This window comes from Staurois parvus, unplaced genomic scaffold (genome assembly GCF_062004578.1).
Source record: "Staurois parvus isolate SC_StPar_1 unplaced genomic scaffold, SC_StPar_1.0 ptg000783l, whole genome shotgun sequence".
In the NCBI taxonomy this organism is placed as follows: Eukaryota; Metazoa; Chordata; class Amphibia; order Anura; family Ranidae; genus Staurois; species Staurois parvus.
The window spans coordinates 1199762-1221263 of record NW_028318579.1 but is presented as its reverse complement, the minus strand read 5'-3'; the positions used below and the strand labels follow the sequence as shown (position 1 = coordinate 1221263).

The 21502-nt window shown below is 44.1% G+C and overlaps 1 protein-coding gene across 1 annotated transcript in view; it reads right to left on the bottom strand.

Annotated features, from left to right (window-relative positions):
* The window catches only part of TRAPPC9 (trafficking protein particle complex subunit 9), an 875381-nt gene that overhangs the window by 402355 nt on the left and 451524 nt on the right, over positions 1–21502 (bottom strand). The gene's annotated exons all lie outside the window — the stretch shown is intronic.

Genomic DNA, 21502 nt, shown 5'->3' with positions numbered 1-21502 from the left:
CTCGATGCGTGCCCGGCCTCTACACGGTGCAGCAGAGGGTATCCATGGCAACATATGATCCGGGCCCGCGTGGGGGGACCTTCTCGTGGCTGGAAGCTGTGCACCCCCCTGGCAGACTGCTAAATATATTCTATTACACCCTGTAACTGTGCTTAAACATGACAGCGGACTTAACCCTTGCCTGCCTGGTGCCATGCAAAAAGGACGCTTCGTCACCTCATGCTGGTCAATGACTGCAACCCTGGCCCACCTAAAAATATTAAAGGCTTTATCGTTTATTCAGGCAGAGCTTAAATGGGCACGACAGTCACAGGTGGACAGTCCGGTATTTAAAGAGAACATGTCCCTTTACTTTATTTATGACTCAGTTCTGAGGGGTGCGATGGTTGCTTTTTTTGAGGCGTCATAATTATTTTATGTCTAGGTTTTCATGGATACAACTTTTCCTCGAAACAGCCCGCTCAACTGAGCGCCCATTTCCCTGGTGCGGTCCTTCCTCTGCCGCCCATCGTCTCTCTCCTACCGTAAGCTTTCGCCACTTCTCGAACATGACAAATTTTTCATTTTTTGCGCACGTTAAAAACAGGGTTTTTTTTTAAAATTCGAAATCACATTAAACCCTTCAACAATTAGATTTATTCTGAAAGCAGAGACCATCTAGAGCAGGAGTGTCAGACTCCATTTCATCGCGGGTCGTATCAGGATTATGGTTGCCTTCAAAAGGGCCAGTTGTATCTGAAAGACTGGATGTCCAGAGCACCCCACCCCCATTACATCAGATGTCATGAATCCCACAACCTCCCTTACATTACCATGCACCCCCTTTGGGGCAGAGCTGGAAAGCAGAAAGTGCAGGGTCTGGAGGAGGATCAGAGGAGTGGAGTCAGTTACCACAGTCTCCTGAATGCTGAGACCAGGAGAGGCAGAGATGAGGGGGTGCTGCAGCTGCACTGAGAGGTGCAGGATTTGGCAGAGGAGTTCTATTCTCCTCTCTGCTGCCATCTGCTAAGATAAGGTGGGGGCGGAGACAAGGGGGTACCTGCAGGACAAGTGCAAGGGCCACATGAATTGGCCCAGAGGGCTGGATTCGGACCGCGGGCCTTGTGTTTGACACCTGTGATCTAGAGAATAAAATGACAGCAGTTGCAATTTTTGATGTACAATATTTGCACAGCTATTTATCAAACATATACAGCAGGCTATGCCCCCCTTTAATCCATCATGAAGGCTGCTGCCATAATTATCCACCTTACCACTCACCAACCAATTGGTGTCTACAACCCGTCTCTGCCAAACCCCTCCATGGGATTTTGCTGAAAGAAATAAAATTCAAAATGCTATCATACAAAGCACCTTCCACCACTCTACCCCAAGCTACATCACCACCATAATCTTAAAATACCAAGCAAATGGTCCTTTCCACTCCTCCCAAGACCTCTAGCTCCCTCATCTCATCCTTCCATGCTTACCTCCAGGACTTCTCCAGAGATTCACCCATCCTTAAACTCCTATCCCAATCTGTCCAGAGCCTCTACCCATCCTCTAGCTCTCCCCACCCCAATCCGTTCAGAGCCTCTCCCATCCTCTGGAATGCTCTACCCCAATCTGCCCAGAGTCTTTCCCATCCCTGGAATGCTCTACCCCAATCTGCCCAGAGTCTCCCCCACCCTCTGGAATGCTCTACCCCAATCTGAGGATGGGAGAGACTCTGGGCAGATTGGGTAGAGCATTCCTGAGGAATTGCTCTACCCCAATCTGCCCAGAGTCTCTGCCATCTTCTGGAATGCTCTACCCCAATCTGCCCAAAGTCTCCCCCATCCTCTAGAATGCTCTACCCCAATCTGCCCAGAGTCTCTCCCATCCTCTGGAATGCTCTACCTCAATCTGCCAAGAGTCTCTCCCATCCCCTGGAATGCTCTACTCCAATCCGTTCAGACCATCTACCATCCTCTGGAATGATCTACCCCAATCCGTTCAGAGCCTCTCCCATACTCTGGAATGTTCTAGCCCAATCTACCCAGAGTCTCTCCCATCCTCCAGAACACTCTACTCCAATGCATCCAGCTATCTCCTATGCTTTCCTCCTTTAGGTGATCCCTGAAAAGTCATCTCTTCAGGTGAGCCTATTTCTCCTCCACTGAAATTTTAATTCATCCATGAGATCATCCCCCACAGGTATTACCTTTTGTCTCACTTGACCATTCATTCTAGATTGTTCTCACAAGCAAGTCCCTCTGATCCCTCTCATATTGAATTGTATTGTAACTACATGGTCTCCCACAATTTTGTAAAAACGCTGCACAAACTGATGGTGCTATACACCATATTTTTCACTCCATAAGACACACCTGTCGATTCATAATTACATTAAAATTGCATCCAAAAACGCGATGCGTTTTGTGACTTAGTTCACTTCTTCAGGAGTAGATGCATGTATATTATCTGCAAGGTAAAACATCAAGTATGTTTTGTGATTGGAACTACTTTATATATTACAAGATACCACTAGGTTGTTAGATACTTAACGTTTTACCTTGCAGATATTATATATGTATCTACTCCTGAAGAAGTGAACTAAGAGTCACGAAACGCGTCGAGTTTTTGGATGCAATTTTAATGTAATTATGGATCGACATCTGGATTGTATATGGTCAATTGTATATCCAATTATGTATGAAATGCATTAATATGGATTTATTACAAATCAGCATCTTACCATTTTATCCTCTTTGTAAGTAATGAGAAGTTTTTTCTTTGATTAAAAATTAAATGTTGGAAACTAGTTATTTGTTGGTCATGTGTGTTGTGCCTCATTTAAAGTCCCAGGACAAATAAAATGGTTGCATGGATATATTAACTGCTTTCCAACCACCCTATAGCAGATATACTGCTACAAGGTGGCATGGGTGCGCAAAATCACGCATAAATATGATTTTGCATTTCCGGGTAGGGGGCGCATGCGCGCCCTACCCGCACCACCGTTCGTGGCCATGGCTGTCAATCACCGGTTTAGCCGGTGATTACTTGCCGGCGTGCGGTGATTCACAAGCATCTCCAATGGGGGGGGGGAGAACTGTATACAGCCATCCACACAGCCATCCAAAGCAGTGTGCTTACAGTGAAAGTAAAACAGCACACAGTTAATTAACCCTTTGATCACCCCACATGTTAACCCCTTCCTACCCAGTGCCATTAGTACAGTCTCAGTGCTTTTTTTTTTTAGCACGGATCACTGTATTAGTGTCACTGGGGATGTCAGTAACACCAAGTCAGTTCCCCCCCAGTGTCAGAATGCCTGACGCAGTCCCACTATAATTCACTGATCAACTGACATTACTAGTAAAAATAGAAAATGTAAAAAAAAAAATCCCAGTATATATTCCACCATTAGTAAATGCTATAACTTTAACGTAAACCAGTTAATTTACACGTTTTGGGATTTTTCTTAGCAAAAATGTAGCAGAATACATTTTGGCCTAAATTTATGATGAAATTTGATTTTTAAAATTTTTTTACTGGACACATTTAATAGCAAAAAGTCAAAAATTTGTTTTTGTTTTTTTTTTAAATTGCCGGTCTTTTTTTTTTTTTTAAAATGCACAGGAGATTAAATACCACCGGAAGAAAGCTCAATTTGTGGGGGAAAAGGGATGTAAATTTCATTTGCAGTGTTGCATGACCACGCAATTGTGAGTTAACGTAACGCAGCGCCGTAACGCAAAAATTGGCCTGGTCAGGAAGGGGGGCAAATCCTATGGAGGGCAAGTGGTTAAATTCCTGGAAGTCCCCACCAATGTCTTCATCTGCCTTTCTCTCCAGAAGGACTAAGTCATATTTGTCCAGGCATCATCCAGGGCAGGGGTGTCAAACTGGTGGCTCTCCAGCTGTTGCCAAACTACAAGTCCCTTGAGGTATTGCAAGATTGACAGTTACAAGCATGGCTCCCAAAGGCAGAGGCATGATGGGACTTGGAGTTCTGCAACAGCTGGAGAGCCGCCAGTTTGACACCCATGATCCAGGGTCACCATTTACTCCTTGGACTGAGATGCTGGCTCACAGATGACATAACCATGTAAATCCTGGTGCCTGTGCAGTTTTGGGCCGTGTACACGAATGTCTGACACTGTATTAACACTGATGATAGGAGGTTGAACGTTTATTAACCTTTAAAAACCCCGGCATGTACTGGGAGAAAATACACTGAAATTTAAAGTAAAAGTTTAGGCTACCTTCTCCATTATCCTGACACACTGGATGGGCCTTGTAAAACCCCCTCAAACATTTCCAAAGAGCAGATGGGTTAGTTTATCCAGGCACGAACAAGGACAGCCAGGGAAAACAAACAGATGTTGTGTACAAGCGTTCCTACCTTTACTAACGACCTTACAGTGCAGAAGGTAAAATCAAGGGGCTCGCTGGGGAAGCAGAATGAAATATAAAATGCGTAATTTACAAAAGGAGGGGCCGCTACATGTAACAAAGTGCAACCAAAGTAATTCACTATCTGGTTAAGGGAAAAAAAAATAGTCCTTACTGACCTTAATTATTTAGGGAGGTTTTCATAGCCAGACAGACTCTATGGCAGATACCTGACCATCACACCTATCTGAACTCTATGGACATCCCAATCTCAAACAATGTCCAACAATATGGAGTTGGCCCTCTTATCCATTCCTTTGTGACTAGAACATCCTCCCACTCTTCTGTGAAGGCTTTCCACAAGACCTTAATAGAGTTTCTGTAGGAATGTGTGCCCATTCAGCCAAAATAGCATTTATGGGGTCACGTACTGATGTTGGATGACACGACCTGGCCTACAATCTGTGTTCCAATTGATACCAGAGGTATTCAATAGGGTTGAGATCAGGTAGATCCTCTCACTAGGTAGCTGTTAGTTCATTTTGCTGATATCACAAATCATGTCTGAAACAATACTACAAACCCAAACATGTGCAGACACCTGATCATTATACCAATATGATATTTTTGGACCTCTTAACCATGAGCATTAATACAGATTTGTCCCGCTCTTTTGCTGCTCTAACATTCTCCACTCTTCCTCGAAGACTTTGCACAAGATTTGGAGGGCATCAATGAAAAGCTCTGCCTATTCAGCCAAAAAGAACATTTTATGAAATCAGGTAGTACCGAGGTTTGAAGAGAAGACCTGGTTCACAATTGGTGTTTCAATTCATCCCAATGGTGTCCAGTACGATTGAGGTCAGAGTTCTGTGCAGGACACTCAGTTCTTTCACATCAAACCAGGTCTTTGAGCCCCTGTGTACAAAGCCAGCTCTATAGTCATGCTAGAACATAAAAGGGCCTTCACTAAACTGTATCCACAAGGTTGGAAGTGGACAATTGTCAAAAATGTCTATGATGTAGCATTAACAGTACTCTTTACTAGATATAATAGAGAAATAACGGCACTCGGTGACTGACCCTTGATAATGGCTTTATTACAACATGGCTATAAATCAAAGCGTAACGGTTTCTGCCCGATACCGGTCAAGTCATCTAAAACCACATTACTTACAACCCTAAACACAAGGGGGTGTTAAAAATACAGCATTCTTCATCTTATTAAAATGATCAAGGAAAACACAAAAAATCCTCATTTAAATCTGAGGAGTCACCTTGGGGTTTATTTACTAAAGCTGGAGAGTCCAAAATCACACTCCCTTCTGCATAGAAACCAATCAGCTTCCAACCTCAGCTTGTTCAATGAAGCTTTGGCAATGAAACCTGGAAGCTGATTGGTTTCTATGCAGAAGGGAGTCTGATTTTGGACTCTCCAGCTTTAGTAAATAAACCCCCTTGTGTCTGCATTTTTCTATTGATTGGACTATTGCTCGGTTTGTGGGAGTCTGGCTGTGCACCGGTGTCCCTTCTTCATTTAGGGTGTAGGAGGTTTGAACTCTTTCATTCTTGGTCTAGTCTCTTCACTGGAAACCCCTAAACCCCCAAATTAGGAGGGTTTTCCATATACTGTATATTTGACTATGAACTGATCAGCCATAAGTTAATGGCCACCCATCTATTATTGAGTAGGTCCCTCTTTTGCTGCCAAAGAAGCCCTGACCCATTGAGGCATGGACACCACTAGACCTCTGAAGGTATGCTGTGGTAACTGGGACCAAGCTGTCAGTAGCAGATCCCTTAAGTTCGGTATGTTGCAAGGTGGAACCTCCATGGATTGGAATTGTTTTTCTGACGCATCCCACAGATGCCTGATTGGATTCAACACCTCAAACTCGTTGTGTTCTTCAACTCACCCTTTTTTCCAATTTTTTTCAGTGTGGAGGGGGGCATTAAGTTGCTGAAAGAGGCCACAACCATCAGGAAATACCTTTCCATGAAGGGTTGTACTTTGTCAGCAACAATGTTTAGGTAGTTGGTACCTGTCAAGTAACATCCACATGAATGGCAGAACCCAATGTTTCCCAGCAGAATATTGCCCAAAGCATCACACTACCTCAGCCGGCCTGCCTTCTTCTAATACTGCATCCTGGTACCATCTCTTCCCCAGGTAAGTGATGCACAAGAACCCAGCTATCCACGGGATGTAAAAAAAAATGAGATGGATCAGACCAGCCATGTTCTTCCATTGCTCTATGCTCTAGTTCTGATGCTTTTGTGCCCATTGTAGGCACTTTTGGCTGTGGACATGGATCATCATGGGCACCCTGACCAGTCTGTGGCTATGCAGCTCTATACACAAATGATGATTCCCAAATTTGTTGCTTTCAAAACCTCAACTTCAGAGAGAACATATTTACTTGCTGCCTAATATATCCCACCCACTTTCAGATGCCATTGCATGGAGATAATCAATGTTAATCGTTTAACCTGTTAGTGGTCAAAGTTCTGATGGTCAGGTGTCCACAAACTATTCCGAATGTGAATATAAATGTCTCCTGTGCATAAGTGTGGAGAACTAAAGGCAGCGATCCTAATTGAGATCCAGCATGTGTGGATTTCAGAGTTGACCAACGGATAGACCAAGCCTTGGTGCTCTCGCACACGACTGGGGTAGTCCAGATAAAACTGCAGAAAGACAAAGCAAGAGCACACTAGCCTAGCGCACTATCCCAAAAAAAGATTGACTGTAATATGGAAAAAAACACACTCATCTGCCCTACGTCCTATGACACTCCATGGTCTACAAGTGTGGGACTCGGTAGGCTACTCCAGTGGCCTGATGTCACCTTTCCTACCTTTGCTCCCAATTGTTAACAACCCTCTTTTGCCACCAGGTTTAGATCAACCCAAGGCATTTTCTTGGTGGGTGGCCAATGGTTTTTCACAGGTGCGCCACTTTTTGACTTCTCAGTCCTTCCCCACCTGTAATTCGCTTCGGGAGTCACGGGATGTCCCTACAGCGGAATTTTTTCGTTACCTTCAATTGTGGCATTGGCTGACCTCACTGAAGGGCACTTCCACTTTCCTGTATCAGGAATCTGACTTTGAACAGCTTTGCCAACAGCGTCCGGGCCTTATTTCCCTTCTTTATGCAGCTTTGAACAGACACTCGACGCATACTTCTCTCTCATATGTCGCTCAATGGTAGCGCAACCTGGGGGCAGTCATGGATCTGGAGGACTGGAATAGGGTCTGGTTGTTTATAGCTAAATGCTCCTTTAATATGACCACGCTTCCGGACGACATACAAAGTATTGTTTCATTGCTATTGGGTTCCGGCTCGTTTGGCCCAGGCAAACCGTGCCTGCAGTGATCGATGCTTTCGGGATTGTGGCCATCGTGGTGATGTATTGCATATCTGGTGGTCATGCCCGCGACTGTTTTTGGTCTCGTGTGTTTGGCCTCCTTTTCACCTTGTTCCATCTCTCCATACGCCAGGATGCTCGGTATGCTTTGCTTCAGTGTCCCATACCAGGTCTCTTGGCTCACCAGCAGAAGTTGGCTTCCCATTTGTTTTTGTCGGCTACTAGAACAATTGCTCAGGCATGGAAGCGCCCATTTGTCTCTCTTCAGGGGGTGCGGGACCGTATGACAACTATGATGTTTAATGAACAGATGTTGAGTATTTGTAACGACTCCCAACGGAAATGTTTGAAAATATGGGAGCTGTGGTTGCAATATGCCCTACCCACGCTCCCCCCCGGCTAGTCTGGGGATGTGATGTTGCTCAGTATTGGAGTTCCCAAACCCCTGCTCATGGTCTTGTCATCTTTTTCCTTTTATACCCCTCCTTCCTTTTGTATTTCTGTTTTTTTTTGGTGTGGCAGTGGATAGCTGCCTTTGGTTTGAGTTACTGTCGAAGGTTTTACCAATGTTTTTGTCATTTATGTGCCATTGATAGCCCCTGTGTGGGTGCACCTTTTGCTTTGTTGGTGTTAGAGCCCTGTTTTCTTTATTTTTTTATGTGCAATTGATAGCCTCTGCGTGGGCGTGTCTTGTTGCTCCTGTTTTTTTAAATGTTTATAAACTAATAAAAATCATTGAAATATAAAAACATACTCACAAACATATGATGACAATTTGCATAACAAATGACAGATACTTGGTGCAATGTCCGGTAGGAACCAATGGACCACAGCGCCTAAATGAGAACCATCTCAGGGCCAAGGTAAGGTTGACGCGTTTCGAGGGTAACCCTCTGTCAGAGCCTGGAATCGAACCTGGGCCTTCTGCGGTGAGAGACAGTGTTTCTTCTCACTGAGCCACCTGGAATGCTGGACAGCTCCCTTGACAATTCTTTGGATGATCCTGCCTTTGCCCTGTTTTGTCTTGAACCTTGAACTCCTTGCTCCTCCCACGAACTTCCTATAAAAGCCATGTCTCTGCACTTCCTGGTTGCCAGATTATTGTGCCTTACCAGCCAATATCCCGCTTACTGTTCCTGCTGCTGTCTTCATCTACGTTACCGACCTATGGCTTGCTACTGACTACGATTCTGCCTCATCCTATCTACTACGATTGGTGGCCGACCCTTGGCTTGTGACTGACTCCGCTTCTGTTAGATCCCTGAACTGTTTGATCCGCTTTTGGTTTCCAGCCTACTCATTCCCTGGTGGGGTGATCCTGAGATCTGCGACCTGGCATTCACACGCAGCCAAATCCATCTCCACCATTAGGAGCTCTGGGGAAGACCAGTGGATGCTTAGACCCCGCACCTCAGGTGAGCCTGCGTCATTCCCAGGGTGGGCTGCTGGTGTACCAATCCTGCTGGTTTCAGGTAAGCCTTACAACTGCTGTAGCAACTGGTCTGTGAACCTGAACTTATATCGTGACACCCTCTTCTTCAGAGCCCTGGGCTCTGAAGAAGGCTACCCTCGAAACGTGAGTCTATTGGTTCCTATCAGGCATTGCACCACGTGGCTGTCATTGTTATGCAAATTATCATCATTTGTATGCTGTTATTCATAAAAAAAATCTATTTTTTGAGATAATGCACTAGGCCAGGTTTGTCTTTCTGAAGTCCACAAACTATTACACTAACTAACAAGCAAAGATGTGAACTAATCACGTAGGAAAGAAAGGGACTTATACTTTTTAAAGCCAACATGAAACAAAGTACAATGTTTTTAGGAAAAATTAGGTTTATGGGACACCTGCTGTGTACCTCCATCATCCCCTGTAGTGTTTGATTTTGTAGGGTGTATTTTTTGTTGTTTTTGTGGGGGATGGGGGCGGTGATATATGGCTGAACAACATTCAAACCTAACCCATAAATAGATTCACTCTATGGGACTTCACAACAGGAGTAATAGTCAAATGTGTTGTTTAATCAGGTCGACGTTTTTACCTAAAACATTTCTCAGCTCAGCCTTACATGGAAAATATGGTACTGTTGCCCCGTGAGAACTGCAATAAAGGTAATAGTTTGCGGAGTTCCACGTCTCTGTAATGATCAACACACTTGAAACACCACTACAAAGTCCGCCGGAATGAGTTCTAAAGTGTCCTTCGAAGCTCTTGAAAATAATGATGAAAAACAAACAATATATGAGATATATGAGATATATTTTTTCATCAGCTCTCAGCAAACAGCACACAGTATATAAACAGGAGACATCAATGAAAAGAGATGAAGCCAGGACTTGAGCTGGGAATGATTGTGACACGGAGCCATGGAGCTATGGTGTGAGCAGCACTCCACTATATAGATAGTGTGCCGATCGATGACAATTCAAATCACCAGCAATCAGTAGTCCCAGATATCATGTAAAAGTTTATAGAACGGATAGAAATTTCTGCTCATTCCAAGCAGATATTAGCCAACATGCAAAACGTTTTAGTTTTGATAGCAAGAGAAACTAGATCCTCTGTGTCAACCTTTTACAAAGAACCTCCTTTTTAATTTTCAGGTCTTGGGGAACCCCCGCTAATAATTATTATTATATCTACAGCCAGGGGTGTATTTACCACAAGGCATTTGCCTAGGGCGGCATTTTTTAGGGGGGCCACACTGCCTCCTGGAAGAAGGGACATAAGCGGCATGGGGACCAGTTGAGATCCGAGAGAGGTTGTGGGCTGCTTGATGGTGTATGCAGAGCCCAGCTGTTGTTTCTGGGGATGGCTAGAGTTGCCATGGGGGGGGGGGTTAATAATGGAAGGCTCTTTCAGGTGGGGGGGCATCCAATTTTTGTGTTGCCTAGGGCAGCACAAAACCTAAATACACCACTGTCTACAACTCATGGTATATTACCATGGCATCCCATTACAATGGCGCCAAAGGCTCCATGCACACTGAATTTAAAAAAAAAACGCCAGCTCCCTTGGCACAACAAAAACGCTGAAATAAAGCGTTTTTGTACACAGTTTAGGCAAGTTTAGCATTTTTTCTGCCAGAAAACTCCAATAAAAATCACACAAACCAAAAGGGTTTTTTTTTCTGCCTCTGAGGTGGGGATGTCAAACTGGTGGCCCTCCAGCTGTTGCAAAACTACAAGTCCCAGCCTTGCAATGCCTTATGGGAGTTGTAGTTTGGCAACAGCTGGAGGAGCGATGGTTTTACACCCGTGCTCTAAGGCTTCGGTCCCACCGAATCAGAATTTGAAATCGTTTGAATTCAAGTCGCATGATTTCAAAGTCAGTTGTCAGTGCGACTTGGAAGACACCTGTGCGACTTCATGCACCAATATCTATGTAAGTCGCACCTGAACCTGCAAAAAGTAGTCCATGAACTACTTTCAAAATCGGTGCTATTGCCGACAATAGGGTGCGACTTGTCATGCAAATCACATAACAATTTGCACTGATGTGACCAGGGACTCATCGTTGAGCTAAAAATATGCCTCTAATCGTCCTAATGTGCATGGACCCATAGGGTAACACTGAGCTGCTTCTACAGGCAAAACCCCAAACTCCCGTAGAAGCAACGATTTTTTAGCCAGTGTACATGGAGCCTAAACGTGGGTGGGATATATTAGGCAACAAGTGAACATGTTGTCCCTGAAGTTGATGTACTGAAGCAGATGAAACGGGAAAGCGTAAGGATCTGAACGACTTTGACAAGGGCCAAATTGTAACGGCTAGATGACTGGGTCAGAGCAACTTCAAAACTGCAGCTCTTGTGGGATGTTCCCGGTCTGCAGTGGTCAGGACTAACCGAAAGTGGTCCAAGGAAGGAAAACCAGTGAACAGGGTCATGAGTAGCCAAGGCTCACTGATGCATGTGGGGAGTGAAGGATGGCCCATGTAGTCCCATCCAATAGAATAGCTACTGGAGCTCAAATTACTAAAAAAACAAAAAAAAATGAATGCCGATTCTGATTAAAAGGTGGCAGAACATGTAGGGGCTGTATAGCCACAGACGGGTAAGGGTGCCCATGCTGACCCATGAGCACAGCCAAAATCACCTACAATGGGCACATGAGCATCAGAACTGGACTACAGAGCAATGGAAGAAGGCGTCTTCGATGTGCTGAATGGGCCTCTAAATTCTCCAGATCTCAAGCCAAATCAGGCATCTGTGGGATGTGCTTTTCCAAAATCGATGAGGTAGGTTTATATAGGGGGGGTGTCCCTCAAAGTTCTTCCAGTGTTCAAGTAGCAATGGGCAATCAGGCTGGGGAGGAAAGTTCTAGATGATGATGGAAACCCTCCAGCCGGAAAATGAGGAAAGCTCTATTGACATGCCACAGCTTCTAATGCAGAGAGAGAAGCTCACAGTGTGCAGTGAAATCAGAGAAAGACATTTTAGTCCAGGAGGGGAGCCGCTACAACTGTGCAAGCCTGAAAGGAGGGCTTTTATAGAGCTGCATTAAACTGCGTCTTCAGATCTTCCAGGAGTTCAGCTTTATATTACACCCAATCATACCAAAAACATTTCCTCTCCTGCACAACAAACACTCGGCATTCTTACAATCACAGATGTTATACAAAGGTGAGCATGTTCCAGTTCTTTTTCTCTTTCTCCATAATAACCGCGGCCCTTCTGAAATTACAGAGGGGTTACGTAATGCGTTCTTTGTTTAGCTATAAACAGTAATTACTGGTGTTCTTTAAATCTGAGCGTGGGCTGCGGCTGCGTCCTCTACAGAGGCGATAAGTCTCTCTAGGAAATGCCAATGTCAATATGTACTGCCACTCTTCTAAGTGCTGATCACACCTCGGATCTTACTCCGAAGCCCCTACAGTGCTTTTAGCTCTCAGGAAAGTGCCAGTGACACCGGCTGTACTAATAGAGGCCTATTAGATCAGAGGACATGTGGGACTCTGCACTCAATGGATGCATTATAATTATGGATTATTTATGGCACCATCATATTCTGTAGTGCTCTCCATTATGGTATACAGCAGGGGGCTCCAAACTTTTCAGTACGTATACTTTTAAGGTCCGCATACGATGTTTTATAAATATATTCAGGCCAGAGAAAATCAGCGTCATAAATAAATCACCCCTGTACATCAGGGTTCCCATCAGAATCTCCCTTACTTCAGGATCCTAATCAGAATCCCCCCCCTTACATCAGGGTCCTCCTCAGGTGTCCCCATCAGAGTCCCCCTTACATCAGGGTTCCCATCAGAGTCCCCCTTACATCAGGGTCCCCATCAGAGTACCCACTTACATCAATGTCCCAAATAAAGCCCCTTACATCACAGTCCCCATCATAGACCCCTTACATCAGGGTATCCATAAGGGTCCTCCTTACATCAGGGTCCCCATCAGAGTACCAACTTACATTAGGGTTCCCATCAAAATCCCCCTTACATTAGGATTCCCATCAGAGTACCCATTTACATTAGGGTTTCCATGATAGCCCCTTAACATCAGGGTCCCCATCAGAGTACTCCTTACATCAGGGTCCCCATCAGAGTACCAACTTACATTCTGGTCCCCATCAAAATCCCCCTTTCATTAGGATTCCCATCAGAGTACCCATTTACATTAGGGTTTCCATGATAGCCCCTTAACATCAGGGTCCCCATCAGAGTCCTCCTTACATCAGGGTCCCCATCAGAGTCCCCCTCACATCAGGGTCTCCATTAAAGCCGTCTTACATCACAGTCCCCTTCATAGTCACCTTTACATTAGGATCTTTATCAGAGCCCTCCTTACATCAGGGTCCCCACAAGGGTCACTCTTAAATCAGGGTCCTCATCAGAGCCCCCTTACATCAAGGTCCCCTTTAAATCAGGGTCCCCATCAGAGTCATCCTTCTATCAGGGTTCCCATCAGAGCACCCACTTACATTAGGGTCTCCATCAAAGCCGCCTTACATCACCATCCCCATCATAGTCACCCTTAAATTAGGGTCTCCATCACAACCCTCCTTAAATCAGGGTCCCCATCAGAGTACCAACTTATTATAGGGTCTCCATGAAAGCCCCTTACATCACAGTCCCCATCAGAGTGGCCCTTAAATCAGAATCCCAGTCAGAGTCTCTCTTACACTGGGGTCCTATATCAGGTCAAAAAAGAGACCAGAAGCAAAAACTAGGTCTTCTCCACTGCCAGACAGGGCTGTGATGTTTGGAAGAGCTGTGCAAGTCTCAAGACTGGATGGGTAGTCCTTCTACAGAAAATGAAAGACTGGTGATGTATTATACCTTGCTTAAACAGTAAGAAGCAAGCTTCCCTATGTGTTTGGCATGCTAAATCAAAGGCAATAACCAATCCCTAATTGGCCCAACCAGGTACTATACTGAAACCTAAACTGCAGCTAGAGTCAGCCCTTTAGTCTCATCCAATAACCCTCAATACACAGCAGAAGTAATAACTTCAGGGCTTTAAATAGGAGAGCCTCAAGGACCAAAGATTACAAAGCGATATAAGCAGTCTAAAAAGATAAAGTCCGGGGTCGTTTCTAGGGTCCTAATACACGAGGAGCACACAGATTAAAATGTTGAGGGGCTGGTAGGATACCATAAAGATCACTTTGAATTGAATGTTGATTCATAAAATCCTTTTTTTTTTTAAAAATATGAATTGGTCTAAAAAAGGCAATGTTACATTTTGATGACAAAATAAATAATAGATGGATTGAAAGGCGGATAAATTATACTATGTTCCAAAACTGTACAATGCATGGAATGTATCATCTCAAGGAGATCCAGGGCACTCAGAAGAAGACACAAGGAACTCAGTAGAAGACCCTTTAAAGAAAACACAGAGGGGTGCCAGACTAAGTGCAGTATGGGACAATTCCATTTATTCCACCTTAGATTGTACACCCCTTGAGGGTTAGGGACTGATGTGAATGTAAAATATATATGTAAAGCACTGCGTAAATTGACAGCGCTATATAAGTACCTGTAATAAATAATAAATAAATAATTAAAATGTAACAAATTAGAAACTCGCTATTGAGCAGATAGAATAGGCCTATAAAAACATCTCAAGAGATTCCCCAAGGTGACCTCCTGAGATGTTTTTATATGCCTATTCTATCTGCTCAATAGGGAGTTTCCACTTTGCTACATTTTAATAAATGGAATTGTCCCATACTGCACTTAGTCTGGCGCCCCTCTGTGTTTTCTTTACATATAGCAATCAGCTTCAGCTTCACTCTGGAGGGTGCTGCCGCTGGTGCCTACATATAGTTTAAGTTATAGACATTTGATGGACTTATCATGGACTTTTTGTTTAATTTATGGTTATATTCCTGTATGGTCTTTGGAAATATTTGCTTCTTTAGCGCCTATCTCCCTCCCTTTTTCTCTCAGTAGATGATCCTTTGCACATGTCCTGTAGGATTGGAAGGATTTTAGGCTCTAGAAGTTTCCCCGAATTTTATGAGTATGAGCAAGGCACAACAATGTGCAAACACATCTGCCTTCATGTACATATAATATATGGCCAAAGGTTGTGGAAACCCAACTATCACACTTAAATAAGCTTGATGGCCATCCAATTCCAAAACCATGGGCACTGATATCAATTTGATCCTCCTCTTGTGACTTTTATTGATGAGCTCAAGCATGTTCAGATCCTACTCCAAACCAACCTGAGTGAGCCCCCAGGAAGCTGTCACCTGTACTGGGCCAATCATCTATGGCTGGGGCATTCCACACCTCTCAGGTGCACCTATACAAGGGGCAAGGCATGTCTTGGCTACATATGATTAGCCCAGTACAGTGACAGCTTCCATGCAGGAGAGGTCAGGTCAGTTTGGACTAGAGTCTGGACAGAGTTTGGACAGACTGCATTCTTCTGGAAAGGTTTTCCACCACAGTATGTCTGGGAAGTTGTGTTCATTGGGCCAACAGAACATTTTGTGAGGCCAGGTAATGACATTGAATGAGAAGAGTTGGCTTGCAATCGGAGTTCCAATTTATCCCAAAGATGTTCAGTAGGATTGAGATCAGGTCTGTGTACAGGTCACATAGAAACTTCAAACCAAATGTGTGAAACCATGTTTTATTATTTAAAACTTTGATCCTAAATGATTAGTGCCAAAAAAGATCACTGAAATCTGTCCACCAAAAGTGACTGTTTCATCTTTGGTAGCCCTGGCCACTGTTGAAAATGCCAACAGTTACAGGCCATGTTGTAGCAATGCAAAGGCTTCTGGGAAACAGGTGGAAATAAGCAGAGCACAAATAGCACAGCGTATCACCCAACAATTATGCTCACACAAATGTGAACGTTTACATAATTACAGCAGATCTTTATAACACAAAATGTAGAGGCTTAAGTGAAAAAAGGAAAAAAAAAAAAAAAAATCTTCTAGCTTCTTCGTCAGCGGCAATATTTTAGCAGGTGAAGATTACAATGAGATCCTTTAATGGATGAAAATTTACTTAGAGCAGACAATTCCAGCTAAAAATAAACCTTTCGAAATATGATAATTATAATTGCGCTGATTTCTCCCTGCTTCTTTTATTAGTTTAATTTTCCGAACGTGCATAATTGTGCTCAGATCTGCAAGCCTGCCTACCCAGCTGTTCCACGTCCTGCGCAAGGCACGTTCAGAATGTAATAAACAGGCGGCGCCCAGATAAAAATAAAACAATCGTACATCTGCGTGTACAGGAGGAGTCATCCTAGAATGCAAGATCCTACATCATGGATGAGACGTTGACATCCTCACCTATCCAGGAACCACAAGTCCCAAAACAAGCTCCAATCTGCTAGGTGGCATGATGGGGCATTTAGTTCTTCAAGAGCTGAATGGCCAAGACTTTGCTCCATTGTACTTCAAATAAGAAAAAATAAAACAATTGTACATCTGCGTGTACAGGAGGAGTCATCCTAGAATGCAAGATCCTACATCATGGATGAGACGTTGACATCCTCAGCTATCCAGGAACCACAATTCCCAAAACAAGCTCCAATCTGCTAGGTGGCATGATGGGGCATTTGGTTCTTCAAGAGCTGAATGTCCAAGACTTTGCTCCATTGTACTTCAAATAAGAAAAAATAAAACAATCGTACATCTGCGTGTACAGGAGGAGTCATCCTAGAATGCAAGATCCTACATCATGGATGAGACGTTGACATCCTCAGCTATCCAGGAACCACAAGTCCCAAAACGAGCTCCAATCTGCTAGGTGGCATGATGGGGCATTTGGTTCTTCAAGAGCTGAATGGCCAAGACTTTGCTCCATTGTACTTCAAATAAGAAAAGCAAAATAGTCACTGATGTATTTTATTTAGAAACAGACTAAGTGACAAAGTATGTTGAAAACGATAACGTTTAGTTTTAGATAGTCTACTGTCATTGCTTTCTGTGTCCTGGTTGGGGAAATTCACCATCTCCATAAGTCCTGGTAGAAATGGAGGGAACATCTTTCAAAGAATACCTTTATTCCAGTGACAACTGTCTAAACAAAATCTCCTGAACATGACATTCAACTTTTTAGATGGGCTTTAAAGCAGATCAAGCATGAAAATGCAATGCCCGCTTATTTTGCAGCCATTACCTCCTAAAAAAACCCGCAAGGGCCCATTTACATTTGTGCATTAACTCGCGCTGCGTCACATGTTCACATGCATTGCATCGAGGCGGCTCAATGAAAATTTTTCCACAACCCATGAAGGTGCATTGAGGTTCTACTCAAAATGAATAGCACTGCAATGCGTCAACATGTGTAGCATGTACAGTATTATGGTAAGGTGCCTGTTGATGCAAAACATTAATGAAATATAAGAAAAATGTAAAAAAAACAACAAAAAAAAAAACTTACTTAGTCCCCAGATTATGACAGGTACTGATAACCATACTGGGCCTCATCACGGGATCCTAGGAAAACTGAGGAACCAAACCGTGTGAGAGACACTTCAACCCCCCATTGACTTCTCCGTCACATCCAAAAACACCACCATCAAACCCACCCCGCAGGCCAGAGAACTGGGTGTCATTCTGGATTCCAACCTATCCTTCCAGCCCCAAGTCCAATCTTTAACAAACTCATGCAGACTCCACCTCCGCAACATCGCCAAAATCTGCACGTTCCTAACCCCAGAAACCACTAAACAGCTCATCTACTCCCTCATCATATCACGACTTGATTACTGCAACTCCCTCCTCACTGGCCTGCCTCGCCGCTGGCTATCCCCGCTTCAGTCGATCCTGAATACGGCAGCCAGACTCACCCACCTTTCCAACCACTCCATCTCCGCCACCCCCCTCTACCAATCCCTCCACTGGCTTCCGATTGCGCAACGGATCAAATTCAAAATCCTAACACTGACATACAAAGCCGTCCACCACACTGCCCCGAACTACATCACTGACCTAATATCCAAGTACTGCCCAGCACGCACACTCTGCTCCTCACAAGACCTCCTTCTCTCTAGTTCCCTGGTCTCCTCCTCCCATGCCCGCCTCCAGGACTTCTCCAGGGTGTCACCCATCCTCTGGAACTCCCTGCCCCAACCCATCAGATTATCACCTACTCTCCTCTCCTTTAGGCGCACCCTGAAAAGCCACCTCTTCAGGGAAGCCTACCCCACCCCCTGCTAACTTGCCAACCTCCTCCACTCTTCCTACCACTCCATCCCCCACAGCTATCTCCTCCTGTGCCACCATCCCTTCCCTCCTAGATTGTAAGCTCGAAAGAGCAGGGCCCTCGATCCCCTCATGTTTTGCATTGTATTGGTATTGTTCTGTCACATGTTCTGTCCCCCTTTGTAATGTACAGCGCTGAGCGAACTATTGGCACTTTATAAATACTGTATAATAATAATAATAATTGCACGGGCGTAACATCTACAGGTCCTCTTCTCTTCTTCCTGTGCAGAGAGCCTAGACCAACATGGTGACCTCTTCCCAGGGTGAGGTGTCCATGAAATCCTGGGCTCACAGAAAGTGGGTTGAACGATGCCTGCACAATCTAACTTTCTGACACAATCTATGGCATCAAGCATAAACAAAACTGGAGAGGATGAATGGTACCAGATGGATCACAATTGGTATTAGGGTATGGTATATTATCATTCTTCTAAAATACACACACACAAAAAAAAAAAAACATGAATCTTTTCCTATCTCAGGAAAATATACTGCCTTCAGGAATCACTTCCCATCGGCATATCTTTGTATTTAATTTTAATAATAATTTATATAGCATGGGAACATTCTGCAGTGATTTACAGATTACAGGAATCAGTCCGCTTACATTCTAATATCCAAAGTATTGTAAAGGCAATGTCAAATGAGCAAACCTGTCCCTGGCAGAAAATTGCCAGTAAGGGGATTGGTACAGAGATTGGTTATCTCTCCTATGGCAATGCTCCATTCTCTAGCCAAAAAATTCAAGAACGGTGCCAATGTGATATCACACTGGTTTGGCCAGTGAAGGACACTGTGGCAGCAGGTTCTCTTAGCGATCCTTTTGCTGGCAGCAAACTACTAGTGTGGTGTGGGCCTAACACAGACATACATGCACTGAGGTCTGTTTGGTTAGAAGCCAATTCATCTTCCAATGTGTTTGTAATCTGTGCGATGCAAACAAAGAACCTGACAAACATAGGAAGAACATAAAATAAAATCTGCTTAAAAACAGTCAGTCAAACAGGGTTCTGTGGAACCCTAGGGTACCTCTAGAAGTTGCAAGAGGTTATTTAAGCTGTGGCTGATTGACGATCCATCTGATGGTGCTTGCCAGGTCTGGGGTCAATGACACTTGGCAGAGCCAGCTCCATAACAACAATAATCTTTTTAACTTTCTGTAAGGCTGGCATTCTGACCAGAACTGTAAGGGACATTCTTACCACTAGCCACCAATGTAAAGGGAATTTTTGCCACTGCCCCCCTAAAAATTTATTTTACCAGGGGTTCCCCAAGTCCTGAAAATTATTTCAAAGATTTTTCTGGGGCAAAACAGCTGAGAAATGCAGCTTTGAAGAGAAATTTTCACCTTGCCCGTTTAAAACAAAGTGACTATGTCTGAACATGGTACACTCCATGACCACTTTCTATTCAGTTCTTTAGTGATCCCACCAAAATATCCAGAGTCAGCTGGTGTCAAAGTTCAAAGGCAGCAGTGAGGTCACCCCTTCAAAAAATGACAGTATTCTGACTTAGTGATTGGCTACTAGGCTGGAGCCCTTCATCATGGTAGAAGGTCACATGCTCCCCCATACCCAGAGGCACTGGATAATTTGCACTGGTGGCCAGAAAAAAAAGAAGAACTGGAGGTGAGTCAAGGGAAGACCATTATAAAGGCATTGTAACTTTGCCCTGAATTGGGCACCATCACCCCCCAAGCACCATCAAGGGTCTAAAATCACCTTTATCATCACTCAGATCCCCTTTACTTTCCAAGTCACCAACAACCGCCAGCAAAACCTAGTACTGTCACCAGCTGCACAATGTAAAGCACGCCCTTGCGTCACCATGGGACAATTGTGTTGGGGCTTGAATGTTGGCCAGTTGGACCATAAGCAATTTCCCCTTCCTAGATATTTTTTTAATTTTTTAAATTTTACACAGCAGCTGAGGAGCAGAGGGCAGTATTGGCATCAAAGGATGCATATGTCAGGCTAGGAGGAGTACCTGGGAGCACATGTACGGGAATTTGTTTCTATTTTGCCAAGGTTGCTTTAACAAATATTCTGTTAATAACCTGTCTGGGAGCAGATGCAACGGCATTCGTAACAGTCATTAACAAAAATGAAAAGTTTTTGTAACTGACTGTAGCCCAGTACTGAAGTGTAATTTGTTGTAACACTTTCCAGAATCAAAGCGATGGTCCAAGAAGCTTAAGTCTTTTAATAGCAGCCACTGGTATTAAGTCCTGTCACCTACATGAAGTCACTTCCATCAGGATGGCTAAATTTAGACCGCGTAAGTGCTTTGGCGCCACAAGTTCCTCTTTCTGCCATGAAAAGGAGCGACGGTAACAATGCTGCCAAACTGCGAACATGGGGTCAATGCATTATTAATGTAATCAGATTATGCCGAGCACAGCAATTTAAGCAGGAGAGGTCATTATGGCAGAGTTATCGCTGCAAACCAGCTAACGTCCAAGGCTCGGCTCTCTCCTGGTGCCTATATGGGAGTTAATAATGTAATCACACAGACTGATAATTGAGGGCTGATTACTGGATAAAAACACAGATTAAAAAGAAGCAAAAACTCAAATCCATATTTCAAGAATTCGAGAGGGCTGCATGCCTTAGAAACCTTGTCTTTATCATGTTCAGGAAGCTTGTTACAGAGGAACTAGAGTCTCTTTAATGCTTTCTCTAGACCAGTGGTTCTCAACCTTCCTAATGCCGTGACCCTTTAATACAGTTCCTCATGTTGTGGTGACCCCCAACCATAAAATTATTTACCCAGTAATTATAATTCATGAGTGTCGTTTTACCTCCAATACTGCTGCTTTCAACACAGTAGCTGCTTTTAACAGAGTAGCTGCTTTCAACACAGCAGCTGCTTTCTACACAGTAGCTGCTCTTTACACATCGGAAATATGTGTTTTCTGATGGTCTTAGGGGACCCCTGTGAAAGGGTCATTCGACCCCCAAAGGGGTCGCGACCCACAGGTTGAGAACCACTGCTCTAGACTGACATGCACCCGGCCTGATGTAAATGAACTTATCAAGCTGTGTGGATGTCCTAATGAGGAACTGAGCCCTCAAAGA